Raw genomic sequence first — 19,823 nt, forward strand, 5'->3', positions numbered from 1 at the left:
GAAAGTGAAAAGTCTCCAGAAAAGGAACTTAAAGATATGGAAATATGTGACTTAAATGACAGAGAATTCAAGATTGCAGTTCTGAAAAAACTCAACGAGATGCAAGAAAACACAGAAAGGCAGTTTAATGAACTCAGAAACACAATCAAAGAACAACATGAGCATTTTACAAAAGAGATTGAAATTTTAAAAAAAGAACCAAATAGAATTTCTGGAGATTAAGAACTCAATAGAAGAAATTAAGAATGAAATAGCCAGCTTAGGTAGTAGAGTTGACCAGATGGAGGAAAGAATCAGTGACATCGAAGATAGAAACCTGGAAATGACACAGATGGAAGAAGAAAGAGACTTGAGACTTAAAAGAAATGAAAGAACTCTACAAGAACTTTCTGACTCCATCAGAGAGAGCAATATAAGAATAATGGGCATACCAGAAAGAGAAGAAAGAGAAAAGGAACCGAGTATATTCAAACAAATAGTCGATGAGAACATCCCAAACTTGTGGACAGAACTGGACCCTCAAATCCAAGAAGCAAATAGAACACCTAATTACCTCAATCCCAACAGGCCTTCTCCAAGGCACATTGTACTGAAGTTGTCTAAAATCAACGCCAAAGAACAAATCCTCAAGGCAGCCAGGGAAAAGAAGACAGTAACTTACAAAGGAAAGCCCATTAGATTATCATCAGATTTTTCAGCAGAAACTCTACAAGCCAGGAGGGAGTGGAACCAAATATACAAACTACTGAAAGAGAGAAATCATGAGCCAAGAATAATATATCCAGCAAAGATATCCTTTAAATATGAAGGAGGAATAAATACCTTTCCGGACATACAGAAGCTGAGGGAATTTTCTAATACATGACCTACAGTACAAGAAATACTAAAGGAGGCTATTCGACCACCATTAACAGGGACAATTTGTGGCAACCAAAACATAAAAAGGGAGAGAGTAAAGGCCTGAACCAGAATATGGGAATGGAGAAAGTAAGCATGCTGAAGAAAATGGAATACTCTAAATATCAAACTTTCTTTTACATAAACTTAAGGGTAACCACTGAAACAAAATCCAGAACTGAAATATATACTGTAATAAAAGCAGAAACAGAGGGAAACATCATAGAATACCACCACACAGAAATAATAGACAACAACAAAAAGGCAAAGAAACAATGGAGACACAGCCTTACCAGAAAACTAAAGATAGAATGACAGGAAATCCTCACATATCAATAATCACCCTAAATGTAAATGGACTGAACTCACCAATAAAAAGGCACAGTGTAGCAGATTACATCAAAAACTAAACCCAACCATATGCTGTCTCCAAGAGACACATCTCAGCTACAAGGACAAGCATAGACTCAAAGTGAAAGGGTGGAAATTGACACTCCAAGCAAATGGTATCCAGACAAAATCAGGTGTAGCCATAATGATATCAGATGAAACAGACTTCAGGGTGAAAATGGTAACAAGAGACAAAACTGGACATTTGATAATGGTAAAGAGGGACTATACAACAAGAAGACATAACAGTCATCAATATTTATGCCCCCAACCAGGGAGCACTGAAATATACCAAGCAACTACTCATAGAACTAAAGGGTGAAATTGACCAAAACACAATTATACTAGGGGACATAAATACATTATTGACAGCTGTAGATAGATCATCCAAATAGAAAATAAATAACGAAATAGTAGCCCTAAATGACACATTAGATGAAATGGACATAATTGATATATATAGAGCACTTCATCCTAAAACGTCAGGCTATACATTTTTTTTAAATTTATTTTTAAATTTATTGGGGTGACAATCGTTAGTAAAATTACATAGATTTCAGGTGTACAAGTCTGTATTACATCATCTATAAATCTCATTGAGTGTTCACCACCCAGAGTCAGTTCTTCTTCCATCACCATATATTTGATCCCCCTTACCCTCTTCTCCCACCCCCCACCCCCCGTACCCTTTGGTAACCACTAAACTATTGTCTATGAATTTCTGTTTCTCATTTATTTGTCTTGTTCTTTTGTTGTTTTTGGTTTATATACCACATATCAGTGAAATCACATGGTTCTCTGCTTTTTCTGTCTGACTTATTTCGCTCAGCATTACACTCTCACGATCCATCCATGTTGTCACAAATGTTCCTATATCATCTTTTCTTACTGCCGAATACTTTTACATTGTGTATATATACCACAACTTCTTTATCCATTCATCTATCGAAGGACATTTTGGTTGTTTCCATGTCTTGGCCACCGTAAACAAAGCTGCAATGAACATTGGAGCACACGTGTCTTTATGTATAAATGTTTTCAGATCTTTTGGGTAGATACCGAGGAGAGGGATTGCTGGGACATATGGTAATTCTATTCGTAATTTTTTGAGGAACTTCCACACTGCCTTCCATAATGGCTCCCAATGTGCACTTCATTGTTAGTATATAGGAAAGCAATGGACTTTTGTAAGGCTATACATTTTTTCTAGTGTACATGGAACATTCTCAGGGATAGACCATATATTGGGACATAAAATCAGCCTTGGCAAATTTAAGAAGATTGAAATCATACCAAGCATATTCTCTGATCACGAGGCTTTGAATTTGAATATCAACTGCAAAAAGAAAGTGGGAAAAAAACACAACTACATGGAGATTCAACAACATACTTTTAAAGAATGACTGGGTCAAAGAAGAAGTTAGAGGAGAGATCAAAAGATACATAGAAAGAAATGACAATGAAAATACATCCTACTAAAATTTTTGGGATGCAGCAAAAGCAGTTTTAAGAGGGAAATTTATATCATTACAGGCCTATCTCAAGAAACAAGAAAAATCCCAAATAAATAACCTCATGTTACACCTTAAAGAACTAGAAAAGGAAGAACAAGTGAAACCTAAAGTCAGCAGAAGACAGGAAATAACAAAAATCAGAGCAGAACTAAATGAAATACAGAACACAAAGACAATAGAAAAAATTAATGTGACAAAGAGCTGGTTCTTTGAAAAGATTAACAAAATTGACAAACCCTTGGCTAGACTCACTAAGATAAAAAGAGAGAAAACACTAATCAACAAAATCAGAAATGAAAAAGGGGAAGTTATCACGACACCACAGAAATACAAAGGATCATCCAAGAATACTATGAAGGACTATATGCCACCAAATTCAATAACCTAGAAGAAATGGACAAGTTCTTAGAAACAAATAGCCTTCCAAGGCTGAACCATGAAGAACTGGAAAATCTAAACAGACCGATCACCAGTAACAAAATTGAATCAGTCATCCAAAATCTTCCCAAAAGCAAAACTCCGGGACCAGATGGCTTCACTAGTGAATTCTACCAAACCTTCAAAGAGGATCTAACACCAATCCTGCTCAAGGTCTTCCAAAAAATTGAAGAAGAGACAGTACTCCCTAACTCATTTTATGAGGCCAACATTACCCTGATAGCAAAACCTGGTAAGGACAGCAAAAAAAGAAAACAACAGACCAATATCTCTGATGAATACAGATGCAAAAATCCTAAACAAAATTCTAGCAAATCGAATACAACAATGCATTAAAAAGATTATTCATCACGACCAAGTGGGGTTCATCCCCAGGGCACAAGGATGGTTCAACATCCACAAATCCATCAATGTGATACATCACATAAACAAAATAAAGGACAAAAATCATATGATTATATCAATTGATGCAGAAAAAGCATTTGACAAGATACAACATCCATTTATGATTAAAACACTTAATAAAATAGGTATAGAAGGAAAATACCTTAACATAATAAAGGCCATATATGACAAGCCCTCAGCTAATCTCATAATTAATGGTGAAAACTGAAGCCCTTTGCCCTACGTTCAGGAACACGACAGGGCTGTCCCCTATCACCTCTGCTTTTCAACATAGTGTTGGAAGTCCTTGCCAGAGCAATCAGGCAAGAGAAAGAAATAAAAGGCATCCAAATTGGGAATGAAGAAGTTAAATTATCACTCTGCCGATGACATGATGCTATATATAGAAAACCCTAAAGACTCCACCAAAAAGCTATTAGAAACAATCAACAAATACAGTAAAGTTGCTGGCTACAAAATCAACGCACAAAAGTCCATTGCATTCCTATATACTAACAATGAAATCTCAGAAAAAGAAATACAAAAAACAATTCCTTTTGCAATTGCAGCAAAAAGAATAAAATACCTAGGAATAAACTTAACCAAGGATGTGAAAGACCTATATGCTGAAAACTATAAGACATTTTTGAAAGAAATTGAAGAAGACACAAAGAAATGGAAAGACATTCCGTGCTCATGGATTGGAAGAATCAACATAGTTAAAATGGCCATATTACCCAAAGCAATATACAGATTTAATGCAATCCCCATCAAAATCCCAATGGCATATTTTAAAGAAATAGAACAAAAAATCATCAGATTTGTTTGGAACCACAAAAGACCCCGAATAGCCAAAGCAATCTTAAGAAAAATGAACAATAATGGAGGTATCACACTTCCTGACTTTGGCTTGTACTACAGGGCTACAATAATCAAAACAGCATGGTATTGGCAGAAAAACAGACACATAGACCAATGGAATAGAATTGAGAACCCAGAAATAAAACCACATAAATATGGACAGATAATTTTTGACAAAGAAGCTAAAACATACAATGGAGCAAAGACAGCCTCTTCAATAAATGGTGCTGGGAGAATTGGATAGCCACGTGCAAAAGAATGAAACTGGACTGCTATTTGTCACCATGTACCAAAATTAATTCAAAATTGATCAAAGACTTAAGCATAAGATCTGAAACAATAAACTGCATAGAAGAAAACATAGGTACTAAACTTATGGACCTTGGGTTCAAAGAGCATTTTATGAATTTGACTCCAAAGGCAATGGAAGTAAAAGCTAAAATAAACGAATGGGACTATATGAAACTTAAAAGCTTCTGCACAGCAAAAGAAACCATTGACAAAATAAAGAGGCCACCAACTGAATGGGAGAAGATTTTTGCAAACAGTGCCTCCGATAAGGGCCTAATATCCAGAATATACAAGGAACTCATGCAACTCAACAACAAAAAAACAAACAACCCAATTGAAAAATGGGCAGAGGACTTGAAGAGACATTTCTCCAAAGAGGACATACAAATGGCAAATAGACATATGAAAAAATGCTCAACATCACTAATCATCAGAGAAATGCAAATCAAAACCACAATGAGATATCACCTCACCCCAGTCAGAATGGCTATCATCAACAAGACAAATAGTAACAAGTGTTGGAGAGGCTGTGGAGAAAAAGGAACCCTCATACACTGTTGGTGGGAATGCAGACTGGTGCAGCCGTTATGGAAGGCAGTGTGGAGGTTCCTCAAAAATTACGAATAGAATTGCCATATGACCCAGCAATCCCTCTCCTGGGTATCTACCCAAAAAGTCTGAAAACATTTATACATAAAGACACGTGTGCTCCAATGTTCATTGCAGCTTTGTTTACGGTGGCCAAGACATGGAAACAACCAAAATGTCCTTCGATAGATGAATGGATAAAGAAGTTGTGGTATATATACACAATGGAATACTATTCGGTGGTAAGAAAAGATGATATAGGAACATTTGTGACAACATGGATGGATCGTGAGAGTGTAATGCTGAGCGAAATAAGTCAGACAGAAAAAGCAGAGAACCATGTGATTTCACTGATATGTGATATATAACCCAAAACAACAAAAGAACAAGACAAACAAATGAGAAACAAAAACTCATAGACACAGACAATAGTTTAGTGGTTACCAGAGGGTAAGGGGGATGGCGGGTGGGAGATGAGGGTAAGGGGGATCAAATATATGGTGATGGAAGGAGAACTGACTCTGGGTGGTGAACACACAATGGGATTTATAGATGATATAATACAGAATTGTATACCTGAAATCTATGCAATTTTACTAACAAATATCACCCCATTAATTTAAAAAAAATATAGAAGGGATCTCTTATTTTGATGCTGCTCCATAGAGGGATGATCATGTTTCTTTCCTTGATTCTTCTTCATCCCTGGTATTCTGTATTCTATGAGTAATTAGGATCACCATTACCTTAGCCCTCAAGCAAGAGACTGTAGAATGATCTGTGCTTCTTCACTCCATTGCCTCCCTGGGCTGCTATTAAATTCTATTTCTTCTTTTTTCACACTTATTCTTGTTATCTACTGCTCTGTAACAAGACACTCCAAATAATAACCATTTAACACTCACAGTCTGTGGGTCAAGAATTTGGACAGGGCCTGTCCGGGATGGCTTGACTGTGTGCTGTAATTCGGGGGCTCATAAATTTAGGTTCAGCTGAAGGTGACTCGAGTTACTGTGGGTTGGAAGTATCTGTAGACTTCTTCATTCACCCGTCAGGCACCTGGGTTGGGATGACTCCAAGGTTGGGATCCGGTGGAACTATCAACTGGAACACCTACTGTGTGTCTGTGTGGCTTGACATGGAGCCTGGGTTTCAAGAGACAATGTCCTGAAAAGAATGGGTATTTCGAGGGTACCAGCCAGAAGCTCCATGTTCTCTTTTGACGCACCATGTTTCCCCGAAAATAAGACCTAGCCGGACAATCAGCTCCAGTGCATCTTTTGGAGCAAAAATTATTATAAGACCCGGTCTTATTTTACTGTAATATAAGACCGGGTCTTATATTAATTTTTGCTCCAAAAGACGCACTGGACCTGATAGTCCGACTAGGTCTTATTTTCAGGGAAACATGGTAGCCTTAGATGTCATGCAGGATTACTTTCATTACATTCCACTGGTTCCAAGTCAGTCACAAAGGCCAGACCACAGTAAAGATGAGGGGCTTCTTGATGGGGGCGTGGCAAGTTCTCATTGCAGAGAAAAATATGGTGTGGGAGATACTGTTGTAGCCATGTTTTGAAAAAGCAATATGCTACAACACTTTTGATGATGTTTTGCTCTCTGTTTTTTGACTACTCCATGAAACCCCTCCTCAGGACCCTGGCTATCTTCCAATCATAGAGTAATAGCCACCTCTACAATAGTCTCTTTTTTTAAACACAAATTTATTATTTTACAGTTCTGCAAGTCCAACACAGGTCTCAATAGGCTAAAATCAATGGGTCTGCAGGTCTGTTCTTTTCTGAAAGTTCTAAAGGAGAATCTGTCGCAGTATAAAGTTGCTGGCAGAATTCAATTCGTTGTGGGTATAGGACTAAGTTCCCATTTCCTTGCTGTAAGTCAGCTAAGGACTGTTCCCAGCTTCCAGAGATCTCCTGTATTCCTTGGCTCACAGATCCCTCCCCCTATCTTCAAAGCTATCAATGGTACATGGTTCGAGTCATTGCCACACTTTGAACGTCTCCTGCCACTTTGTCCACAGCATCTCTCTGACCTGCCCTACTGCCTTTCTCTTCCACTTTGAACTGATTAAATTGGGCCCACCCAGATAATCCAGAATAATCTCTATCTTAAAATCTTAACCTTAATCCATCTGTAAAGTCCCTTTTGTCAGATAACATAACATACAAGGTACAATATTGGAGATTAGGGTGTGGGCATCTTGAGTCTGAGGCATTATTCAGTCTACAACAGTGACTCCAGGTGAGAGTATCGCTTCTCTATTTCATTATTTTTATTACTGTGGTAAATGTATACCATAGTGCCAGGGGGGTACTAGACTAACCAGGGGGATCACTGCATAAATTATGTAAATGTCTAACCACTATGCTGTACACCTGAAACTCATATAAAATAATACTGAATGTAAACTGTGACTGAAAAAAATAAACAATTTTTTAAAATCTCACAATATGTTAGCAATAATGTGCTGGAAAAAAAATTTGCAATTTTCAGGTGTTCAATTCAGTGGCATTAGTTATATTTACAATGTTGTGCACCCATCACCACTATCCATTTCCAAAACACTTTCACCATTTCAAAAATAAACTATAAAAAAAAAATAATAAAATAAAAAATAAAAAATAAATGAACTGTGTACCATTAAGAAATAACTCCCCACGTCCCCCTCCTTTCAGGTAACTGCTAATTTACTTTTTGTCTCTATAAATTTACCTATTCTAGAAATTTCATAAAAGTGGAAACATACAACATTTGTCCTTTCAAGTCTGACTTATTTCACTGAGCATAATGTTTTCAAGATTCATCTGTGTTGTAGAATGTGTCAGAACTTCATTCCTTTCTATGGCTGAATAATATACTGACACATGTATATACCACATTTTATTTATTCATCTATTGATTAACACTTACATTGTTTCCACTCTGGCTATTGTGAGTAATTCTGCTACATATATTGCATAAAAGTATCTGTGTGATTCCCCAATTTCAATTCTTTTGGGTAAATACCTAGTTGTGGAATTGCAGGCTCATGAGGTAATATTATGTTTAATTTTTTGAGAAAAGGCCAAACTGCTTTCCACAGCAACTGCAACATTTACATGACCATCAGCAATGTACTAAACTTCTAATTTCTCCACAACCTAACACTTGCTATTTTTCCTTTTTTAAAATAACAATCCTAATAAGTGTGAAGTATATCTCAATGTGGTTTTAATTTGCATTTCCCAAACGACTAATGATGTTGAACATCTTTTTATGTGCTGATTGGTCATTTGTACATCTTCTTTGGAGAAATGTTTATCCAAGTACTTTGCCCATTTTTAACTTCGGTTGTTTGTCTTGGGTTGTTGAGTTTTAGGAGCTCTTTATATATTCTAGATATTAAGTGTTTACAGATATAGGATTTGCAAATATTTTCTCGCATTCTATGGGTTGGCCTTTTTCTCTCTTTTAAGGGGGTGGGGGGTGGGAGATGAGGGTAAGGGGGATCAAATATATGGTGATGGAAAGAGAAGTGACTCTGGGTGGTGAACAAGCAATGGGATTTATAGATGATGTAATTCAGAATTGTACACCTGAAATCTATGTAATTTTACTAACAATTGTCACCCCAATAAATTTTTAAAAAAATTTCTTTTTTTGGCATTTTACTCTCTTGATAGTGTCCTTCAATGCACAAAAGTTTTTAATTTAAGTGAAATCAAACTTACCTATTATTTTTTTATCACTTATGCTTTTCGTGTCATATTTAAGAAACCACTGCAAAATCCAATGTCATGAAGCTTCTCCCCTATGTTTTCTTACAAGAGTTTATATTTTAGCTCATTAACTAAGTCTTTGACCCATTTTGAGTTAATTTTTGTATATGATCTAAGATAGGTTCCAATTTCATTCATTTTTAAGATTTTTATTAAAAATATAGCTAACATACAATATTATATTAGTTTCAAGTTACATTATAGTTATTCAAGATTTATATACCTAAAGAAGTGATCACCATCTTTTTTTAAATTAAAGTTTATTGGGGTGACAATTGTTAGTAAAGTCATAGATTTCAGGTGTACAATTCTGTATTACATCATCTATAAATCCCATTGTGTATTCACCACCCAGAGTTAGTTCTCCTTCCATCACCACATAATTGATCCCCTTAACACTCATCTACTACCCCTCTGCCCCTTACACTCTGGTAACCACTAAACTACTGTCTGTGTCTATGAGTTTTTGTTTCTCATTTGTTTATCTTCTTCTTTTGTTGTTTTTGGTTTATATACCACATATCAGTGAAATCATATGGTTCTCTGCTTTTTCTATCTGACTTATTTTGCTTAGCATTATGATCTCAAGATACGTCCATGTTCTCACAAAAGGTCCTATTTCATATTTTCTAATTGCCGAATAGTATTCCACTGTGTATGTATACCACAGCTACTTTATCCATTCATCTATCGAAGGACATTTTGGTTGTTTCCATGTCTTGGCCACCGTAAACAAAGCTGCCATGAACATTGGAGCACACGTGTCTTTATAGATAAATGTTTTCAGATTTTTTGGGTAGATACCCAGGAGAGAGATTGCTGGGTCATACGGTAATACTATTTTTAATTTTTTGAGGAACCTCCACACTGCCTTCCATAGCAGCTGCACCAGTCTGCATTCCCACCAAAAGTGTATGAGGGTTTCTTTTTCGCCACAGCCTTTCCAACATTTGTTACTATTTGTCTTGTTGATGATAGCCATTCTAACTGGGGTGAGGTTATATCCCATTGTGGTTTTTATTTGCATTTCTCTGATGATTAGTGATGTTGAGCATTTTTTCATATGTCTATTTGCCATTTGTATGTCCTCTTTGGAGAAATGTCTCTTCAAGTCCTCTGCCCATTTTTCAATTGGGTTCCTTGTTTTTTTGTTGTTGAGTTGCATGAGTTCCTTGTATATTCTGGATATTAGCCCCTTATTGCAGGCACTATTTGCAAAAACCTTCTCCCATTCAGTTTGTTGCCTCTTTATTTTGTCGATGGTTTGTTTTGCTGTGCAGAAGCTTTTAAGTTTCATATAGTCCCATTCGTTTATTTTAGCTTTTACTTCCATTGCCTTTAGTGTCAAATTCATAAAATGCTCTTTGAACCCAAGGTCCATAAGTTTAGTACCTATGTTTTCTTCTATGCAGTTTATTGAGTCAGGTCTTATGCATAAGTCTTTGATCCATTTTGAATTAATTTTGGTACATGGTGACAGATAGCAGTCCAGTTTCATTCTTTTGCATGTGGCCATCCAATTCTCCCAGCACCATTTATTGAGTAAGCTGTCTTTCCTCCATTGCATGTTTTTTGCTTCTTTGTCAAAAATTGTCTGTGCATATTTATGTGGTTTTATTTCTGGGTTCTCAATTCTATTCCATTGGTCTTTGTGCCTGTTTTTATGCTAATACCATGCTCTTTTGAATATTAGAGCCATGTAGTGCAAGCTAAACTCAGGGAGTGTGATGTCTCTAGTATTGTTCTTTTTTCTTAAGATTGCTTTGGGTATTCGGGGTCTTTTGTGGTTCCAAACAAATCTGATGATTTTTTGTACTATTTCTTTAAAAAATGCCATTGGCAGAGGACTTGAAGAGACATTTCTCCAAAGAGGACATACAAATGGCAAATAGACATATGAAAAAATGCTCAACATCACTAATCATCAGAGAAATGCAAATCAAAACCACAATGAGATATCACCTCACCCCAGTCAGAATGGCTATCGTCAACAAGACAAATAGTTACAAATGTTGGAGAGGCTGTGGAGAAAAAGGAACCCTCATACACTGTTGGTGGGAATGCAGACTGGTGCAGCCATTATGGAAGGCAGTGTGGAGGTTCCTCAAAAAATTACGTATAGAATTGCCATATGATCCAGCAATCCCTCTCCTGGGTATCTACCCAAAAAGTCTGAAAACATTTATACATAAAGACACGTGTGCTCCAATGTTCATTGCAGCTTTGTTTACGGTGGCCAAGACATGGAAACAACCAAAATGTCCTTCGATAGATGAATGGATAAAGAAGTTGTGGTATGTATACACAATGGAATACTATTCGGCGGTAGGAAAAGATGATATAGGAACATTTGTGACAACGTGGATGGATCTTGAGAGTGTAATGCTGAGCGAAATAAGTCAGACAGAAAAAGCAGAGAACCATGTGATTTCACTGATATGTGGTATATAAACCAAAAGCAACAAAAGAACAAGACAAACAAATGAGAAACAGAAACTCATAGACACAGACAATGGTTTGGTGGTTGCCAGAGGGTAAGGGGGGTGTGCGGTGGGGGGTGGGAGATGAGGGTAAGGGGGATCGAATATATGGTGATGGAAGGAGAACTGACTCTGGGTGATGAACACACAATGGGATTTATAGATGATGTAATACAGAATTGTACACCTGAAATCTATGTAATTTAACTAACAATTGTCAACCCAATAAATTTAATAAAATAAATTTTTTTTAAAAAAAAGAAAAAATGCCATTGGGATTTTGATGGGGATTGCATTAAATCCGTATATTGCTTTGGGTAATATGGTAATTTTAACTATGTTGATTCTTCCAATCCATGAGCATGGAATGTCTTTCCATTTCTTTGTGTCTTCTTCAATTTTTTAAAAAAATGTCTTATAGTTTTCAGCATATAGGTCTTTCACATCCTTGGTTAAGTTTATTCCTAGGTATTTTATTCTTTTTGCTGCAATTGCAAAAGGAATTGTTTTTTGTATTTCTTTTTCTGAGATTTCATTGTTAGTATATAGGAATGCAATGGACTTTTGTATTTTGATTTTGTAGCCAGCAACTTTACTGTATTCGTTGATTGTTTCTAATAGCTTTCAGGTAGAGTCTTCTTAGAGTTTTCTATATATAGCATCATGTCATCTGCAAAGAGTGATAATTTAACTTCTTCATTCCCAATTTGGATGCCTTTTATTTCTTTCTCTTGCCTGATTGCTCTGGCAAGGACTTCCAACACTATGTTGAAAAGCAGAGGTGATAGGGGACAGCCCTGTCGTGTTCCTGAACGTAGAGCAAAGGGCTTCAGTTTTTCACCATTAATTATGAGATTAGCTGAGGGTTTGTCATATATGGCCTTTATTATGTTAAGGTATTTTCCTTCTATACCTATTTTATTAAGTGTTTTAATCATAAATGGATGTTGTATCTTGTCAAATGCTTTTTCTGCATCAATTGATATAATCATATGATTTTTGTCCTTTATTTTGTTTATGTGATGTATCACATTGATGGATTTGATGTTGAACCATCCTTGTGCCCGGGATGAACCCCACTTGGTCGTGATGAATAATCTTTTTAATGCATTGTTGTATTCGATTTGCTAGAATTTTGTTTAGGATTTTTGCATCTGTATTCATCAGAGATATTGGTCTGTAGTTTTCTTTTTGTGTTGTCCTTACCAGGTTTTGGTATCAGGGTAATGTTGGCCTCATAAAATGAGTTAGGGAGTACTGTCTCTTCTTCAATTTTTGGAAGAGTTTGAGCAGGATTGGTATTAGATCCTCTTTGAAGGTTTGGTAGAATTCACTAGTGAAGCCATCTGGTCCCGGACTTTTGCTTTTGGGAAGGTTTTGGATGACTGATTCAATTTTGTTACTGGTGATCGGTCTGTTTAGATTTTCCAGTTCTTCATGGTTCAGCCTTGAAGGCTATATGTTTCTAAGAACTTGTCCATTTCTTCTAGGTTATTGAATTTGGTGGCATATAGTCCTTCATAGTATTCTTGGATGATCCTTTGTATTTCTGTGGTGTCCGTGATAACTTCCCCTTTTTCATTTCTGATTTTGTTAATTAGTGTCTTCTCTCTTTTTATCTTAGTGTGTCTAGCCAAAGGTGTGTCAATTTTGTTAATCTTTTCAAAGAACCAGCTCTTTGTCACATTAATTTTTTCTATTGTCTTTTTGTTCTCTATTTCATTTAGTTCTGCTCAGAGTTTTGTTATTTCCTTTCTTCTACTGACCTTGGGTTTCATTCGTTCTTCTTTTTCTAGTTCTTTAATGTGTAATGTGAGGTTATTTATTTGGGATTTTTCTTGTTTCTTGAGATAGGCCTGTAATGATATAATTTTCCCTCTTAAAACTGCTTTTGCTGCATCCCAAAAATTTTGGTAGGATGTATTTTCATTGTCATTTGTTTCTATGTATCTTTTGATCTCTCCTCTAATTTCTTCTTTCACCCGGTCATTCTTTAAATGTATGTTGTTTAATCTCCATGTATTTCTGTTTTTCCTGCTTTCTTTTTGCAGTTGACATCCAATTCCAAAGCCTTGTGATCAGAGAATATGCTTGGTATGATTTCAATCTTCTTAAATTTGTTGAGGCTGATTTTATGTCCCAATATATCGTCTATTCTTGAAAATGTTCCATGTACCCTAGAAAAAAATGCACAGTCTAATGTTTTAGGATGAAGTGCTCTATATATGTCAATTATGTCCATTTCATCTAATGTGTCATTTAGGGCTGCTATTTCGTTATTTATTTTCTGTTTGGATGATCTATCCATAGCTGTCAATGATGTATTTAAGTCCCCTAGTATAATTGTGTTTTGGTCAATTTCTCCCTTTAGTTCTGTTAGTAGTTGCTTGGTATATTTTGGTGCTCCCTGATTGGGGGCATAAATATTGATGACTGTTATGTCTTCTTGTTGTACAGTCCCCTTCACCATTATGAAATGTCCATCTTTGTCTCTTGTTATCTTTTTCACCTTGAAGTCTGTTTCATCTGATATCATTATGGCTACACCTGATTTTCTCTGGGTACCATTTGCTTGGAGTGTCAATTTCCACCCTTTCACTTTGAGTCTATGCTTGTCCTTGTAGCTGAGATGTGTCTCTTGGAGACAGCATGTGGTTGGGTTTAGTTTTTTGATCCAATCTGCTACTCTGTGCCTTTTTATTGGTGAGTTCAGTCCATTTACATTTAGGGTGATTATTGATATGTGAGGATTTCCTGTCATTCTATCTTTAGTTTTCTGGTAAGGCTGTGTCTCCATTGTTTCTTTGCCTTTTTGTTTTTGTCTATTATTTCTGTGTGGTGGTATTCTATGATGTTTCCCCTGTTTCTTCTTTTATTACAATATATATTTCAGTTCTGGATTTTTTTGAGTGGTTACCATTAAGTTTATGTAAAAGAAAGTTTGATATTTAGAGTATTCCATTTTCTTCAGCACGCTTACTTTCTCCATTCCCATATTCTGGTTCAGGCCTTTACTCTCCCCTTTTTATGTTTTGGTTGCCACAAATTGTCCCTGTTGATGGTGGTCGAATAGCCTCCTTTAGTATTTCTTGTAGTGCAGGTCGTGTATTAGAAAATTCCCTCAGCTTCTGTATGTCTGGAAAGGTCTTTATTCCTCCTTCATATCTAAAGGATATCTTTGCTGGATATATTATTCTTGGCTCATAATTTCTCTCTTTCAATAGTTTGAATATTTGGTTCCACTCCTCCTGGCTTGTAGAGTTTCTGCTGAAAAATCTGATGATAATCTAATGGGCTTTCCTTTGTAGGTTACCGTCTTCTTTTCCCTGGCTGCCTTGAGGATTCTTTCTTTGTCGTTGATTTTAGACAGCTTCAATACAATGTGCCTTGGAGAAGGCCTGTTGGGATTGAGGTAATTAGGTGTTCTATTTGCTTCTTGGATTCGAGGATCCAGTTCTGTCCACAAGTTTGGGAAGTTCTCATCGACAATTTGTTTGAATATATTCTCTGTTCTTTTCTCTCTTTCTTGTACTTCTGGTATGCCCATTATTCTTATATTGCTCTTTCTGATGGAGTCAGAAAGTTCTTGTAGGGTTCTTTCATTTCTTTTAAGTCTCAAGTCTCTTTCTTCTTCCATCCGTGTCATTTCCAGGTTTCTATCTTCGATGTCACTGATTCTTTCCTCCATCTGGTCAACTCTACTACCTAAGCTGGTTATTTCATTCTTAATTTCTTCTATTGAGTTCTTAATCTCCAGAAATTCTATTTGGTTCTGTTTCTAAATTTCAATCTCTTTGGTAAAATGCTCATGTTGTTCTTTGATTGTGTTTCTGAGTTCATTAAACTGCCTTTCTGTGTTTTCTTGCATCTCGTTGAGTTTTTTCAGAACTGCAATCTTGAATTCTCTGTCATTTAAGTCACATATTTCCATATCTTTAAGTTCCTTTTCTGGAGACTTTTCACTTTCTTTCTGAGCTGTCTTGTTGTCTTGGTTATTCATGGCAATTACTCATTTATTAGTTCTCTTCGTAGACATCTACAGGAGTGTGTTCTGCAACAGGTTGATAGGAAGAGGTCTTTCTTTTGTTTTCCAGTACTTGTTGGTAGAATGTTTTATTTTCTCTCCAACTGCAGCCTTTTTCTTCTCCCACACGGTAGTGCCATGTGTTCTCTGCACTATTCCAGCTTCTCACACAATGGGGGAGTCCCTGGGAGATGGGCTTCTCCTCTGTTAATAGTTCACCTGGGTCACAGGGCACAGTGTCCTGGTGGTATGCGGAGAGCTTTGAAGTTCAAAGCTCTTCCTGCACCAGATTCAGAGCTCGTATGTTTCAGCAGTTCTGTTTACTCCTTCAGGGATCTGCCCAGATAGGTGGGTTCATGGGCAGGGTGAGTTGTGAGAGGTGGCCCAGAGCAATGGCGGCAACCACCACCACAGCCGGTCCTGCTTCCACAGCTCCCTCCCCTTTGCTGGAACTAGTTGGGCTGCGAATCTGTGTCTTTGGTCCACAGTTCTCAGAACAGCAAATATTCTGTTCTTTTGATCTGACACTGCTACTCTTCCACTTCTAGCACTGGATATGTGGGGGCGGGCTGAGCTATGGGAGGGTAGGGAGTGGGCGGCTTGTCTCAGTGCCTATGGCTTCCGTTGTTTGCTAGGCACTGAGGTCTTAAATCACTGTTTTCAGCCTTCTTCCCTCAGTCTTTTCTCCGAGGTCTCTGCCGTGAGTGTTGGGTTCAGCCTTTTTATGTGCTGTCTCCTCAGCCCTGTGGGCCATAAGCGGATTCCGGCAGTCTGAGTTTTTCCCTCTCCCGCAGCTGCGGTAGTTCCGGGATGCAGCGAGCTTGGAGCACTGAGCTAGGTCTGCATCCTGTGCCTGCGCGGCTTTGTCCCCTCATGTCTCCCTTCCCTCCTCCCCCGCTTGTGCGATTCCCCCATCTTTAGGTGAATTCAGTAGTGTCATCTTCTTCCTGCCTGTCTGCTGTGCAGGGAGTCCTTTGTGGAGTTATAGTTGTTCAATTAGTTGTAGATTCCAGGGGAGATTTACAGAGGCTCACCTCATGCCGCCATTTTGATCAATCCCTTCTATTTTGATGAAAGACTTGCTTTGGGTCTCTCGATAGGCACTCTCAGCCCTCTGAGGAACACCACTGGAATTCTCAAAAGTATTGAAGTTTCAATTTATTGCATCCAGGCTGACCCTGAGTAATGGTGACCAGCCCACAATAATTATTGTGAGTTTTCTAAAATAGAGTATATTGAAGTGCCAGTGAAGAACGCATTCCAACATATTGAATTTTTATGAAAAACTGTTAAATAATGAAAACTATCACTGATGCTTTCTGTAAGCCTTTTCAAGTGATCTAAATTATGATTGTTCAATGAATACAAAACCAAAAACATTATGAGATTAAAGAATTATGTCCAGAACAAAGCCATCCTCTGAGGATCCAGGAAAAAATGCTCTAATAGAAAGAAGTCTTAGCATTCCATAAACATTACCAAGAAAACAAGCAGTTATGCAGATTAAAATGGCAGGGACTCTAGGTGAATCAACAATTCATCACAATCAGTACCTATCATCTTGGCTACAAGGAAAATGAAGGGGAAATGCAGACTATAGGTAATAGTGAGGATGAGCAAAGGATTCCTCAAAAGGAACTTTGCAAAAAGCAGTTTCGTTTTGTTTTTTGTTTTTTAGTTTTTGGGTTTTTTTTTTATTAGTAAAGATCCCAACAGGGGGCCATATCTATGTTCTTTGGAACCCTGTGGAATCTACATCACCATTCATTAGAATTGCATAGTTAAAGAGTACCTTAAGACCATTTGGCCAAAGTCAGTGTACTAATTTAACTTGCATTCTTAACTTATCACTGTGCTACACTAAATAAATATATTGGGGGGGATAAAATACATTAATTGTCCTCTAAGCCCCATCCTGTGGTTTCTGTTCTTTTCATTGTGGACTTCATAACTTCTGGGAGCTTATCCACATATACAATGTTAAGTTACTCCTTCTTCAAGAACTTCTTACTAATTTTAGGATTTGCAGTCAAGATGGCAGAGTAGATAAATACTATGCTAACCTCCTCTCAGGACCACATCAGTTACAACTAAACTGAGGAACAACCATCACTGAGGATTCAGCCTTAAGTCTAGCTGAACTGAAGCCTTAGAACTAAGGACATACAGATGAAGCTACCTTGTGACTGGTAGGAGGGGTAGAGACATGGAACAGGCTTATCCCACACCCACCTGTGACCATTAAAAATCAGGAGTGACATGTCAGCTGCAGAGGTCCTCCCCGGAGGACTGAGGGGTCCCAGCCCCACAACAGCTTCCTCAGACCAGGGTTTCCATAACTTCTGGCTTTGATAACCAGTGGAGATTTTGGCTGAGTGAGACTATGGAGACTGCAGTCCCAGGCATTCCTCTTAAAAGATCCACGCATGGACTTAACTCACTGAGGCACTCACTTACTTTGAGCTCCAGCACTGGGACATCAGCTCAAAAGATGCCAGGGACTTATAGGGAGGAACTGAATCGTCTAGGTCAGGGTGAGGGCTGGAGGGGTGGCTTTTTCCTGGAGGGAGGAGGTGGCAGAAGCCATTGTTTCTTTGTTGAACCCTCCCCCTCCCTGCTTGCAGACCCATATCTGAGTCCCCATCAAATTGGCTATCACCTTTCATTTGTCCTGCCTACTGATTCCCTGAGACCCTGCCCAATCCAACTTTCGGGTACACCCAAACTGCTCCTAGTGGCTTTTTGATACAACCTACCTTAGCTCATGCTGCGGACTTTCATAAAATCTCTCAAAGGTTCACAAACCTAAAACAAGCAGCATCTGGCTTCAGTGTGTCCCGTACCTCTGGCTGAGCATCCCTAAACTCTGCACTAGCGACGGCTGGCCTTGGTTCACAGATTGGCCTCTTATGGCACCTCCACACCCAGTGAAAGTGGTGGCCATCTGTAGATTGCTTTGTGGATCATACCAGGTGGCCATGGGCAGTGCACAGGCTGTGGCTAAACTTGGCCTACAACAGGTGCTCTCCCAGGGAGCCCCAGGGCTGGCATGCCTGGTGGCCAGCTTTAGACCAAGGTGGACCATCACTTGGCCACTACCAAGGATGACAAACCCAAAGGGCCGACTGGACAGACACCAGAACCCTGCTAAAGTGAACCTGCTATGTAGGGTCAGCCCTTGCACCACAGCTCCTGCATTGTAGTGATGGCCAGTACTCACATCCAGTCAGCCTGAAGTTCAATCCCTCCCATTGATGGGCAAACAGCAACCAAATCTCAACTACAATAGGAGGACACACAAAACCCATACAAAGGACACACCTGGAGCACCCGGCTCTGATGACCAGGGAGACTGTACCACTGGGTCGCACAGGACACCTACTACATAAGACCATTCTAATAAGACCAGGAGGCATAGCAGCCCTACCTAATACATAGAAACAAACACAGGGAGGCAGCCAAAATGGGGAGGCAAAGAAACATGTCCCAAATAAAACAACAGAACAAAGTTTGAGAAAAAGAACTAAACAAAATGGAAAGAAGCAATCTACCAGACACAGAGTTCCAAACACTGGTTATAAGGATGCTCAATGATCTCAGGGAGAACTTCAACAGAGAGATAGAAAACATAAACATGGAGATAGAAAACATAAAAATTGAGATAAAAAGAATAAAAAAAGAACCAGTCAGAAATAAAGAATACTATAACTGAAATGAGGAATACATTAGAGAGACTCAACAGTAGATTAGATGAAGCAGAGGACTGAATCAACTATTCAGAAGATAAGGTAGTAAAAAACACTCAAAACAGCAACAAGAAAAAGGAATAAAAAAACACACACACTTGTTTGTCTTGTTCTTTTGTTGTTTTTGGTTTATATACCACATATCAGTGAAAATTAAAAAAAACAAAACAAAAACAAACAAACAAACAAACAAACAAAACACACACACACAAAAACACACACACACAAAATATGGCCTCTGGGACAACATGAAGTGTACCAACAATTTCATCATAGGGGTAACAGAAGGAAAAGAGAGAAAGGAATTTAAAACTTGCTTTGAAAAAATAATGACAGAAAACTTCCCTACCCTGGTGAAGGAAATAGACATATAAGCACAGGAAGCAAAGAGAGTTCCAAACAAGATGAACCCAAAGAGGCCCACACCAAGA

Source organism: Rhinolophus sinicus, chromosome X, assembly GCF_036562045.2.
Source record: "Rhinolophus sinicus isolate RSC01 chromosome X, ASM3656204v1, whole genome shotgun sequence".
NCBI lineage: Eukaryota > Metazoa > Chordata > Mammalia > Chiroptera > Rhinolophidae > Rhinolophus > Rhinolophus sinicus.